Here is a 14,810-nt window from a genome sequence, read left to right on the forward strand (position 1 = left end):
CTCGATGCTAGATACCTCAATTCACTCATAGATGAATCAAAATGTAATTGGCCCATTGAACCAATACAAGTTATTTTAACAAAAATAAACGGCAAATACTTCACAACCGCCGACATGAATAGTGCATACAATCAAATGCCACTAGATGAACAATCACGACGTTTAACACAATTTGTTATCGGAAACCAACAATATGAATTCAACCGCTTATTCTATGGAATATCCATAGGACCAGCAGCATTTTCAGCCTTTATGAGCAAAATTTTTAGACCACTAATACTCAAGAAAAACGCAATCACCTATTTAGACGATGTTTTTATGCAATCACAATCAAAAGACGAAATGTTCAAAGTTTTAGAAACATATCACCAAATACTTCAGAATGAAAATCTGAAGGCCGCCCCCGATAAATCACATTTCTTTTTGACAAGAGTTAAATTCTTAGGACATAACATAGAAAGAAAAACAATCACTCCACTGAAATCACGCATTGACGCTATTCAAAAACTTCAACCACCAACAAATAAAAAGAAAATCCAAGAGTTCCTTGGAATGTTAAACTTTTTAAGTAAATATGTTTATAAAATGCAATTATATCTACGACCATTTTACAACATCCTTAGACAACAAAATAATTTTGAATGGAATACAGAACATCAAACACGATTCGAAGAAATAAAGAAACTTTTAACTGAACAAATTTCAAACACAATTCCAGACCCTGATCAACCATTTTATGCAATGTGCGATGCTTCGAACTTTGGCATCGGCGCAGCATTATTACAATCACATAATGGTACAAATAAAATGAACCTAATATCAGCAAATTCTCGATTATTCACTCAAGCAGAGCTACGACTCTCAACTCTAATGAGAGAATGTACAGCCATAATATATACACTTACAGAATATGAATTTCTGATACTTGGATCAAAACATCCCACAGTTTTATTCACAGACCACAAACCAATCATCTTTCTTTTTACACAGAAATCTAACCCAAACCACCGAGTTTACAGATTTCAACTAATTCTAATGAAGTTTCCAAACTTACATATAGTTTGGACTGCAGGAAAAAATCTTGCATTACCAGACACCTTAAGTCGAAATACACCACCTGAATTACTTACACGAAAAACAACAGTTGAAATACCCAAAAACATAAAATTCTACCTTGCAGAAAACGAAACATCACCTCGATTAGAATGCAAATATGCAGTTAAAACTGATATTGAACAATCACAAATAAATAATTTACAACATTTCCCACTTTATTTAGATTGTCAAAATAATCATTATGAAGTTGACCTACTTGGAACATCAACTTTTAAACCAATTCCATATTCTCAATGGATAAAAAATAACACCCAACAAAAACGAACAAAACAACACCTACCTAAAAAAGACCATTTTCCACTAATTGAAAAAGAAGATTTAACTGATAAAATAAATTTATCAGGACCACAAACAAATGATTCAAAATACACAATAAATCAAGTTTTTGACCTTCACGACCCACTTGATACAATACCCTTATCTAAATTCGAAGTTGAAAACATTTTTCTCCCCCCAACAGATACGATTACAATTTCAACACTGAAACAATATCAAAACCTTGACCCGATAATTCGACAACTAAAATCATGGCACAAATATAAAACTAAACCTATCAAAGCAGATTCAACCATTCTAGGAAACAAAACACTCCTCCGATACTTTCGCAAATTTAACAACACAACAATCAATGAAACTACAGACCTTTTAGAATACAATTTAAACGAATCCACAGTTCCCTGTCTCCCTATAAGTATGATTCTTATAGCTTTTAATATTTCACATACACAAAATATTAAAGGACACTCTGGATCAGAAAAAACATATTCAAATTTTATACAAAATTTTTACTTCCCAAATGCACCAATTTGGATAAAAGTACTATGCAATGATTGTATAGTATGTCAGCTAAATAAACCTTACCCAAATCAAAAACAAGTAGCACAAATACAAGATTTTAAAGGACAAAGTTTATACTTTAATCACCGTATCTCATTTGATACTAAAGGACCAATTTCACCCTCATCAGAAGGAAACTCCTACATTATGGTAATTGTTGACGCATTTACACATTATGTAGCACTTAATCCAGTACCACATTGTAACGCTTATTACGCATACACAACACTCTATGAACACTGGATAGCAAAATTTGGACTACCAGAAATTTTAGTTACAGACAATGGTACAGAATTCATAAATAATGAAATAATAACACTATGTCATTTATACAACATTAAACACAAACCACGTACATCTCATGCACCTTGGACAAACGGCTTAGTCGAAGGTATGAACCGTTCATTACAAGAATATCTCAGATGTATCATCAACGGAAATGATACAAAATATACCGAATGGTCAGCAGATGTAAAATTATTTCCCTTAGCATATAATTCACAAATTACGACAACTTTAGGAATGTCACCATACGAAATGGTTTTTAACCAAAAGCCACGCAAACCAATAATGTTTACAGCAAATTCACATAAAAACGCACAAGGTTATTGTCAACCAAATAAAGACTCAATTTGTTATAACCTACCTTTACATACACACGATGAAGATCATTTTCATCACCCACAAATTCTTAAATTAGCCTCCGGTACACACACCGAATGGATTTTAAATAGAGATAAAAAACACAATGAAATTTATCAAAAAATAACAAAAAAGTTATTACAAAGACAAAATATTAATGAACAAATCAATTCACGTTTTACACCAGCTTCCGATTTAAAAAATGGAACATTTGTTTTAATACCTAATTTTAATACTCACAAAGGAATTTCTAAAAAATTACAACCCCTCCGAAAAGGACCCTATCAAATAATTGCAAAACCCACAGATGTCACATATAAAATTATCGACTCAAACAAAAAAGAAATCGTTCAACATCGAAACAACCTATTACCTTATTACCCAAAAGAATACGCACTCCGCGAATTAACTCAATTATATTCTTTCACAGGATTAAAAATCATTCAAAATGAACCACATCTAAAAAACACAGAACAAAATGATAACCCCACCGAAACTCAAAACACAAAACCAACCGCCACCAAAAACAATACACAAAATCATAAAGAATCTCCAAAACAAAGAAAAAATAGAAAAATGACAGAACAAATAATACCCCAAGAAGAAATAGACAAATCAGAACATAGAAAGACAACAAGACTCCAAAATCAACCACGTAAAAACTACAAAATGTTCATCCCCCAATCTAAAATATTAAAGAAAGTAGAATTTAAAAAGTAATTTTAACATTCTATACTTCACAATCTTGAAACCTCCGTAACATTTTTCATTTCCATTTTTCAAAATAACATGCTCACAAAGTACGCAATAATTCTAGTTCAAAATAGACCAATAGGATTCATCCAATCCGCCACTTTCTCTAACTCAAACTAAGATCAATTAGACGAATAATCTAGAACTCCAGGCACATCTTTAACTATAACTTTACAACCTCCAGGTCAAAAATAAGCAAACCACTTCAACTTGACAGCTAAAATAAATATCACCATAATACCGTACCCCTCCCTTATCTAATAACCCAAAGATCAACAATATTTCCCCAACTCAGACCACGAATACCCCCAAAACAAATTTGATAACTTAGCCTAAAGTCACAAAATGAAGATTTTAATTAGCCTAAAGTATAAAAATCTCACCATACCCCGGATCATTTGACAAACAAAAATAAAGAAAAAGACGACCTCCCAGTCACCATGAAAATTGCCCCCAACAATTTTTTACGAAACTCAACCCACTTGTCAAAAAACTAATAAATAATTCGACCACACTAGAAAATCGCCTCAAACAGCAAAAAAACATTCGACCAAGAGATCATTTCTTAAATGCTTTTCTCTCAAACAGTCGCTCAAATATTTATCAATTTTAAACATTTTTTTTCAATACTTCAAGCCTTTATAATATTTCTTTTTGATATCATTGAATCTTTTCTAATAATCATAATAATTTTTTGTAACATTTTTTTAATTTTCTACACAATAATTGAACTATTCCTCCAACTTTCCAAAACCCTTGAATATATCCACAGGTACGATTTTAACAACTTGTCTAAATGATACGAACAATTTTCAGTAGAACTGATATTTTTTTATTGTTTGTAATTTTCATAACATTTCTATTATCCCTCATTTTGACAATATGTAAATGTATAAAGAAAGCAATCATCACATTTGCCCTAGCAACAATTTTTCTAATTCTTTTTTTAGAAGAATATTATAATAAACATAAACCTTCCCACTAAAGTAACAATTTAAAAATCCATCAAAAATTGCTACCCAACAGTCACAGAATCAGTCTTCACCGACATCATCCCAAGATAATCCAACACCACCTTCAACTACTCAAAACCCTCAAACATCTACACGAATTTCTTTTCAAGACAATCCATACACTTTTGAAGAACGGCACGCTCGTTTATCTGAACCACTAGAACCAGTTCAACGACAAGCATCCCTAAGTGAACCAACATATAATCTTTACCCAACACTACCACAAGAACTAAGTAGAATACGAAACCTTAGTCAAAACCAAAACACAGCAGAAATAAATAGACAAATCATACATCCTCGACGAAATAGAAATTTTCAAACTCCCCGAGTTCATTTTGATATACCTCAATCCCCAACACAAACCACTCCAGAAAACACCACTGGTATCACACCAGAAACTCCTACACTTTTTTCACAACGAAGCACTTCCAGTCTACCTTCAGACTACTTAGGTTCAACACCAACATCTGAACAGATACGTGAAAATCCCTTTAACCCCCCAAACCTAACATCACGACTACCATATTGGACTACAAATTCATTCACACAAGGTGAACCAAATTTAGTCAATGACCCCATAGATATTTCTACGGATACAACAACATCCTCATCACTACCAGAAACATTATCACTACCATCAACACCATCAATAAGTCAATTTTCACCACTACCCTTTAACTTAAATTTTCCAAATAATCTCGACGCCAGATATCGAGAACAATCATCTGTAAATATTCCTTTAAGATTAGATTGGAATACATTCACAGCACCTCCACCATTATTTGGACAACATCAAGAAAGTAACCGCCTTCATAACTGGGCACTTAATAGATTACAATATCGCCAAGATATTCACAACGATATCCGTGATCACAATATTCAAATACTCCAACAAAACAGTTTACAATTAAAGTTTGAAATCACAGTTAAGTTAAATAATATTACCCAACATCCCTACCCATTAAATCCACCTAACATAACAGCTCAATCACTACCACCACCGTTTATAACTACTGAAGTAATATACAAATACGACAGATACACCAAAAACACAATTGGTTACATTACATTTTATAATCCATACTCAGGATTATCATACACATGTATATTCTAAAATTATTAATTTTTCTCCAAACCTTTTTCCTAATAACCTCAAATCAAAACATAAACCCTTCCCCTCGTACAGGACCACAAGATTTATTAGTAACACATTACGATTGCGAAGAAAATGAACAAAAAACACTACATAAATATGCAATCAATCAGGTATCACAATGTGAAACAGAACCACAAGCTATAGAAACCACAGATATAATAGCAACACTCTATTCAAAAGCCCGAGCTACAACAGTTACAGGTTATAAATTCACAGCAACATTTTCCGAAAAGAAAGTACATTGTTCACAAGTCTCGAACGGAAACAAAAACCGACTTGACCATGAATCATTCTACCAAAGTAATATAGAACGTCTTTTACATCTCAATCCCGACGATTGTAAAAATGAATTACTTAGACTAAACATCACACAAAATAAAAACTCCCAAAGAAAATTAGTTAATTTTCAAGTTTTTTCAGACTCTGTACATCAATCACAACTTGAAAGACACCAAGGACATATAAAACTAGACGAAAAATACCCGTATAACGGCGCACACGGACGATTAACCTATGACCTACACGATAAACATTGGATACCACACATTGGTATAAATAACCCATCAAACTGCAAAGCAGACACGAAAAATAAAGGATACCAAGAAATAATGTTTTTCGATTGGAAAATACAACTCGAAAAAATACAACTCACACGAGATTTATCTGATAATACAATGATCTATCAAGGAATCCGACTACCTTGTAAAAATGATCAAGGATATTGCGACCCTACAACAAGAACACAAGCAACAATTGTTTGGTTCCCCGAAGACACATGTACAACATTTCAAGTAGCAAAAATACACGCTCGTATGATAAAATTTCACGAAAAATATTTCATACAATCAATTCCATATGAACAAGTCCATCCATCACGCAAACTAAGTTCCGATTTTAGAAACATAGACAATATAGAAAATAAATTGACACGTTTTCAAATATATCAAGAAACAGAACTTGCATGTAAATACAGGAATCCACTTCACAGAACACAATACTCTGAAATATTAGTTGAATATGAAAAAGGATTCGACATGACCACTGGTAAAGTAAAAATCGACCCATACGCCACAGGTCATCCTCTAAACGAAGGAACATCCTATATACCAGTTAATTTTCAAAAAAGCAACGGACAACCTGGTGGACATCTAAAACCTTCTGACACCAGAAGCACACGCTTACAAGAATTATCACTAATGAATACTACATATTTTGGTAATATCCACTATGATATTCATTTGGATATGAAACTAGACTATACAATTAGCCGCATTTTTCAAGAAATGTCACTCTCCGAATTAGAAACACTACATCAACTATGCGAATTAGAACGAACACAAATACTACAATCACTTGCACTAGCAGTATTAAAAATACCCTACGCAGGATACTTATTATCAGGAAATAGATCAAATTTTTTAGACTACGAAGGAAACATTTTATGGTTTTATACTTGTACTAAAAAAGTATCACCACTATACGTTTTTGAAGATAAACGATGTTATAAAAGGATCCCTATCTTTTATAAGAATAAAGTACATTTCGTGGATACACTTTCACGAAGAACCTATTTCTGGGATACCGCAGTCCCATGTGGATCAGAAAATAGCCACAATGTAGTACAACTAAACCCTGATGAAAACAAATATTATCTTCTCACTCCATATCCCACATTAATGCAATCACTCAAAAAATTTTCACCAGAAAGCATTCGCGCTATTGCTCGAAACCCAAATATAGACTTACAATCAATAGGAATCTATTCAAAATCAGATATTCAACATCACATTAGAACACAACAATTCCAAGAATTATTAACACAAATGGACACTATACAAAGACAATCAATAGACCAAAATTTACGCAAACTTGCAGAAACTGCAGGATTTGCCGATATCTACACGCAAGACTATAGCGGATATTTTAAAGACATTAAAGATTATATATATCTAAACGGCGAAAAATACCGTCCCCAAGATATATCACCAATTAACATTTTTAGCTTTGTTACACTCAAAAATGAGATCCTAGATTTTCTAGGATGGCCCTACTACATCTTAGAAAAATTGACTATTTTATACGCAATGTTTAACTTTATTGGATTTCTTTTCTCACTCTTAAAAGGAATCTACAATACATGTGCTATACACACACAAGTAAACAGACAAGCAAGCGTAGCACGCATACTTTTTGCAGGATTTTTTGGAATTTTTTCCACATCTATAAACAAAATTCTTTTAGACGCACAAATAAAAGAATATAACACAAAAATAACAACACGACAAAATACATACGACGAAGAACATAACAATGTCGACCCACAGCCAACGGCACCACAATTACCACCCCTACCAAATAACCATCCACTATCCCTAGTCCCACGAAATTTTAGAAATTTAGCAATCACACATAATCCAAACTTTAGACTCACCACATCACAAAGTCCCGTCCAACATATAATGACACATCAATCGCAAGATGATAATACTTACGAACAAATTATTGAACAACCACATACCACCGCTTTTCAATCTCAAAATAATAATTTTTTTAGCCCACGATGAGCCGCCAACTTGGATCACTCCATCGATCAAATTCCCATCCAACCAACCTTACCTCTTCAATCCCAATAATACCACTTTTTGCTTTTCCGCCACCCGATTTTCCATCTAGCAATGTAACATCAGGCATGAATTCCGACACTAACTCACAAATTTCAGTTTTATACTCCATTTCACAGCTAAATAACCCGAATATTGAAACCCCCGACGAATTTGCCGACTCAGAACCATCTCCATCCAATAATTTTCATAACCCTTCTAATTTTTCTCAACCTCCTTTTCAACCCATATTGTCCAATAACCCTAACCCAATCACTCCGACACCCTCTTATGCTTCCCAAGTTACCCCAACCTACTCCTCATACCATTCTGACCAATCATCTCCAGACACCCCCCGAATCTCCCCAGAGCTAGACAATTTTATTACCCTCCAACAACAACCCTACCACCTTAACACCCCGACCATAAACCAAATCTCCTCCACTACAACTTCATCCAATCCCCCTACACCCTCTTCAAATTATACTGAATCATTAGCACCATCATCCACATCAACTGAATCCTCACTCAACACTAATAGAGCTTACCGCACTTTTAAAAGAAAGTTCCCCAACCATCCTTTCCCAGCAAAACCAGGAACAGCCCGTGAATACATCAACCACCCCCAGCATACTAACACTAGAGAATTTTTAGCTATCACTTTACCCTCATTTCCACAATACACCTTAAACACCCCTCATGACGCTAACGAAACACGCAACTTTGTAGACGAATACGTTTTAATGCCCACTCTCTCTTGGACCTCATACTATCATTTCACTAACCCTCTTTGCTTACCTTTAACCAACACATCCATCGATATAGACCGAAACAAAGACATGCTATATCGACTAACTACACCACTCACCGCTAGACAATTTACTTACGTAGGATATAAAAAATCACTAAAAATACACACTGCACCTAGAGCTAATGAATATACACTAGAATACTACGATCACAACATCATCAGAGCTAACCAAGATCAATTCTTAGACGACGATCGCTTCGCTAACCCACAAATCACCGAGAAATTTTTCATCAAGACACCATATGTATTTACACTAAACATCTTCGACCGAAAGTTTGATCACATTATTTCAGAAGCACTAACAAGCACACAAGCGTACGAAAGTTTTAAAGAACGCTTCCAAATCTTTTCACTAACCTTTCATTTCCTTGCACCACACGAAAGAGATTTACACTGCTCACACGATATTATGTTGCGAACTAAACAAACACATACATACAGTTACTATCGTTTCATCCAAAATCACTTTGACCTCCACACACCCTCTAGACAACCACACCATCGCTTTCAATTCATCAATTCAAAATACACTTCACCGTATTTCCTAAATTTCACATATTGTATTAAAGATACTAACCTTCATGGTATTCTTCGTAACTATGACCCCATAACCCAAATGTACATTTTCTGCCCCATCACCAAGACCTTCAACGCCGAAGAATCCCGACCCTTCCTTATCCCGCACGAGTTTGTACAGCCTATAGAAATCCCCATTTTAGAATTCATCCACAACACTAAATTTAACCACAAATTATATAACTTAATCCAAAACACACCTTATGAGTTTGCAGTAGGCACTGAAGAACTAACCACTATTAAGGCACTTCAATTGCTTTGGCCACTGCTTCAAACTAAAAATATCATCCGCATCTTAGCTAAACTACTAACAACTTCAGAACTAATTCACGATATCTTCCCCCACGGTTTTTTCCCCGACGACTAACAGGTAAGTATGAATTAAATGAATATAACTAACTAATTCAAAATATTAAAAAACTCACCATTCTTTATTCATGTTTTCTTTAGATTTTTAGCCTTCATCTTCGATCATCTGAAAAATTCACAAAAGAAAAATAAAAAATAGCAAACTTCTTCAAAACTGTTTAAGACCCTTTTAACTTTTGCACCAACAATTAAATAAATATAATACCAATGCAGTAAATTAATTTATAAAATTTTCCCCCAAAGCAATAAATCTACATATGATGAAAATTTGTATCTTAAAATTCCCCCATTACTAGCAGTAAATTTCCAAATTCTATGCAGTAAATTAATAAAATGCAATTGCAGTACTAACCTTTTGATATTTTCATTCATTCGCACAGAAATTCTATCCACACTCACACAGCTCGCCCACGAAGAATTGTTTAAAATAATGAATTTCAGTTTCAAGTTTTCACACTCAACAACTCTAACATATAATAACAAGTTTCAAACTTTCCTTTAACCCGGTTGGAAAGGAATCATATACTAAACAAAACTAACCAACGCAGCTTACTAAATACCACAAATCATAAAATAACAGCATGACTTAGAAAAGGAAACCAACGGTACCCAAACCGGATTAACCCAGTTTAAAACTGGATAATTTATTCTTTTGAAGACTATTACAAAGTCTTAGAAAGAGATAATAAAACACAAAAAAGTCGAAAGACAAACCCATACCACAAACAATTTGCTTTTTGGAAAAAGTACATAACCAACAAGACATAAGTAAAACCACAACAAACCCAACATAAAATGTTGTCACATAACAGGACTCCTCATAAAAACCGCATGAAATCATACTCCCACACCTGGCCTAACCCACCAGGAAAGGACGTCCTGAGCATGCTCTATAGCCGGCCTAACCCACCGCGCTACATCCACGCTTTGTGACCACACCTTTATTTTTAATAAGAGCTACTCAAGGGTGAGTAACTCTTCAAAATAACCGAACTAAAACAAAAAGCTTTTGTGAAAACAACTAACTAAAATCATTATTAAAAAATATTAAACTAATAAAAGTTTTATAAAATGTAAAATCACATGATGCAATATATAGATCAGAATACAACACCAAGGACGAACATCAAAAGACAAGACGACCTCACTACACTCGAGAGAGAATGACCAACTACAATCGATATGCCGCTCACAATCACAACTCAAAGGATTTAGAGTACGACTTGACTTCGCAGAAAAGGACTTCATTGAACTAGACCAATGACCACCTCGATGTTCAAGTATACGTACAGATCCGAGTAACCAGGCATCCCCTCCATGCACAATCTCCACGCCATTCCCGAGCTAGATCAAACACAAAAGAAGTTCTCTCCGAAGAACAGAAAAACCTGACATAGCCAACCATTCTGAAACCAGAATTGATGCTGTTGCAGAGACTCAGTCGTTGTCACAAGAAGAACACAACGTCTTGTGTCCTCAATTCCAGATCCCTGGAACTTCCTTAACAAAAAGGAAACAAAAGAAAAATGATGTTCGCCAAATACCAACGTCCATCATCCATCCTTGAACTACAGAAGAACTGTTCTAAAAAACTCTGTAAAACCCGGATGGGTGGAACCTGATCTAAACTATATTTTATGATTGGATAAATTAAATGTTTTACCAATGTAAAGTATTTAATATTAACCAATCATGATCCATCTAACTAACAACCCACTTATTTGTAAGTGCTGAAGTTACTTGTAATTTCAGCACCAGAGAGATTTGAATTTAACTTAGAAATTAGTTGGACTCTCCCGAGCACTTCAGCAGCCGCAATAAACCAGTATACCCTAGATCTATTGAGCCTAGCAGAGACTAGTTAAACAACCTGAGACTAGATAGTATAAGAGTAAGATTAGGATCGGTATTAGACTAAGAAGTTGCACGAATCTATCCGGCCGAAAATAAGATAGCGTGACGAGCAGACGGTGTACCCTATCCGAAATTACTCTATGAGTTATACACCCCAGTCCTAACTCAATTTTTAATTTTTTCTTTAATCATTTCTTATAAACTAAATACGAATTTTTCCAATTGTTTTCTCATTTTCCGAGCGTCAAAATAATTTGATTTGTTTTAGTTTTTCATGTTCCTACCTTTGAAAATGGTTGATCTTTGCTTCGTATCTATTTTTTTATTTTTACGTATTTTTCACGCAAAACCAGGAACCGTAGAAAATTATCAAAATAAGGCACGTGCAGTAGCGTGTCAAGGGGAGCACGGTGGGGCAATCAACCCTCCTCAATTCTTGAGTAATGTTTTTTTTACCAAAGATTCCCTCATATGGGTACATTTTTACCATACGCTTTTTGTGAGAGCCAGGTTCATTTTTCAAAAGCGAGTTCAGCGCCTTATCAAAATTTATCATGTGTCTAATTAGGAGGCATGTTTTTTGACGGTTACATGTCAAGTCAGAAATTTAACAAGGGCTGCTTTTCAAAGCTCAAATTTTGCGCTTCTCTTCGAGGCCTCCAAATTTGAATGCATTTTCACACCTCAGTTTTAGGGGTAGTTTGCTTACACTCTGACATAATAGCTTTTAGAACCTGTAAACGAAGAGTCGATAACACTTGTCAAATTAAGTATATAAGTAATCCCAATTTTAACATGAGTTGCTTCATTCAAAATCCTTGACGGAACAAACGATTCGGCATCAAAACCGACGTTTTCAGTTTCTCTAAATCGTTGTTTGTATAAAATTTCAAAAAATGCTGACTTCCTTCTTTTTGTATATTTTTGTATTTTAGTTTTTCGAACTCAACTGATGTTGGAACTTGTGTTTTGTAAAACAAATGAAACAAACCGCAAGCCCTCGAACAAATTCTACACACGCTACTGGTCATTATATGTATCATTCTCTAGCCCTTTAAACAATGATATGAACTAAATTTCTCTATGTTTTGGTTAATATATATTGCTTTCTTCAAAAGATTTTCAATTTAATCTCATTTAAAATTGATTTTTTTGTCAACTGCGTTTTGGTTTTGCGTTGTGCAAACCTTTGCAACAAGTACTGAAGCTATCTCATGATTAATTAAAAAACTTGCAAACTAATCTAACATTTTACCCTACTGGAACTGTTAATCTACACCTAGTCAAATTGCATAAACAATCCAGACCATCCCCCATCCTCGACCCAACATTCAAGAGCTCTCCCCTGTTAGATTTACGAAACCCCTTCAACCATCCATCTACACAAGAATTTGCCTCGGTCCCATTCCGCCCTGCCTCGGGATCTTCACCTTATGTTTTCACCGTGCTCAAGTTATGTTTCAACCGAGCTTGTGGTATGTTTTGACCGTGCTCGAGGTATGTTTCAACCGAGCTTGAGGTATAATTTGACCGTGCTTGAGGTATGTTTCAACCGAGCTTGTGGCATGTTTTGACCGTGCTCGAGGTATGTTTCAACCGAGCTTGAGGTATGTTTCGATCGTGCTTGAGTTATAATTTGGCCGTGATCGAGGTATGTCTTGATCGTGCTCGAAGTATAATTCGATCGGGCTCAAGGTATGTTTCGACTGTGCTCGAGGTGTGGTTCAACCGTGCTCGAGGTATGATTCAACCTAGCTTGAGGTATAATTTGACCGTGCTTGAGGTATGTTTCAACCGAGCTTGTGGCATGTTTTGACCGTGCTCGAGGTATGCTTCAACCGAGCTTGAGGTATGTTTCGATTGTGCTTGAGTTATAATTTGGCCGTGATCGAGGTATGTCTTGATCGTGCTCGAAGTATAATTCGATCGGGCTCAAGGTATGTTTCGACTGTGCTCGAGGTGTGGTTCAACCGTGCTCGAGGTATGATTCAACCGAGCTTGAGGTATAATTTGACCGTGCTTGAGGTATGTTTCAACCGAGCTTGTGGTATGTTTTGACCGTGCTCGAGGTATGTTTCAACCGAGCTTGTGGTATGTTTCGAGCGTGCTTAAGATATAATTTGGCCGTGATCGAGGTATGTCTTGATCGTGCTCGAAGTATAATTCGACCGGGCTCAAGGTATGTTTCGACTGTGCTCGAGGTGTGGTTCAACCGTGCTCGAGGTATGATTCAACCTAGCTTGAGGTATAATTTGACCGTGCTTGAGGTATGTTTCAACCGAGCTTGTGGCATGTTTTGACCGTGCTCGAGGTGTGGTTCAACCGTGCTCGAGGTATGATTCAACCGAGCTTGAGGTATAATTTGACCGTGCTTGAGGTATGTTTCAACCGAGCTTGTGGTATGTTTTGACCGTGCTCGAGGTATGTTTCAACCGAGCTTGTGGTATGTTTCGAGCGTGCTTGAGATATAATTTGGCCGTGATCGAGGTATGTCTTGATAGTGCTCGAAGTATAATTCGACCGGGCTCAAGGTATGTTTCGACTGTGCTCGAGGTGTGGTTCAACCGTGCTCGAGGTATGATTCAACCGAGCTTGAGGTATAATTTTACCGTGCTCAAGTTATGTTTCAACCGAGCTTGTGGTATGTTTTGACCGTGCTCGAGGTATGTTTCAACCGAGCTTGTGGTATGTTTCGATCGTGCTTGAGATATAAATTGGCCGTGATCGAGGTATGTCTTGATCGTGCTCGAAGTATAATTCGACCGGGCTCAAGGTATGTTTCGACTGTGCTCGAGGTGTGGTTCAACCGTGCTCGAGGTATGATTCAACCGAGCTTGAGGTATAATTTGACCGTGCTTGAGGTATGTTTCAACCGAGCTTGTGGTATGTTTTGACCGTGCTCGAGGATGTTTCAACCGAGCTTGTGGTATGTTTCGAGCGTGCTTAAGATATAATTTGGCCGTGATCGAGGTATGTCTTGATCGTGCTCGAAGTATAATTCGACCGGGCTCAAGGTATGTTTCGACTGTGCTCGAGGTGTGGTTCAACCGTGCTCGAGGTATGATTCAACCGAGCTTGAGGTA

Source organism: Symsagittifera roscoffensis, chromosome 3 (genome assembly GCF_963678635.1).
Source record: "Symsagittifera roscoffensis chromosome 3, txSymRosc1.1, whole genome shotgun sequence".
Lineage (NCBI taxonomy): Eukaryota > Metazoa > Xenacoelomorpha > Acoela > Convolutidae > Symsagittifera > Symsagittifera roscoffensis.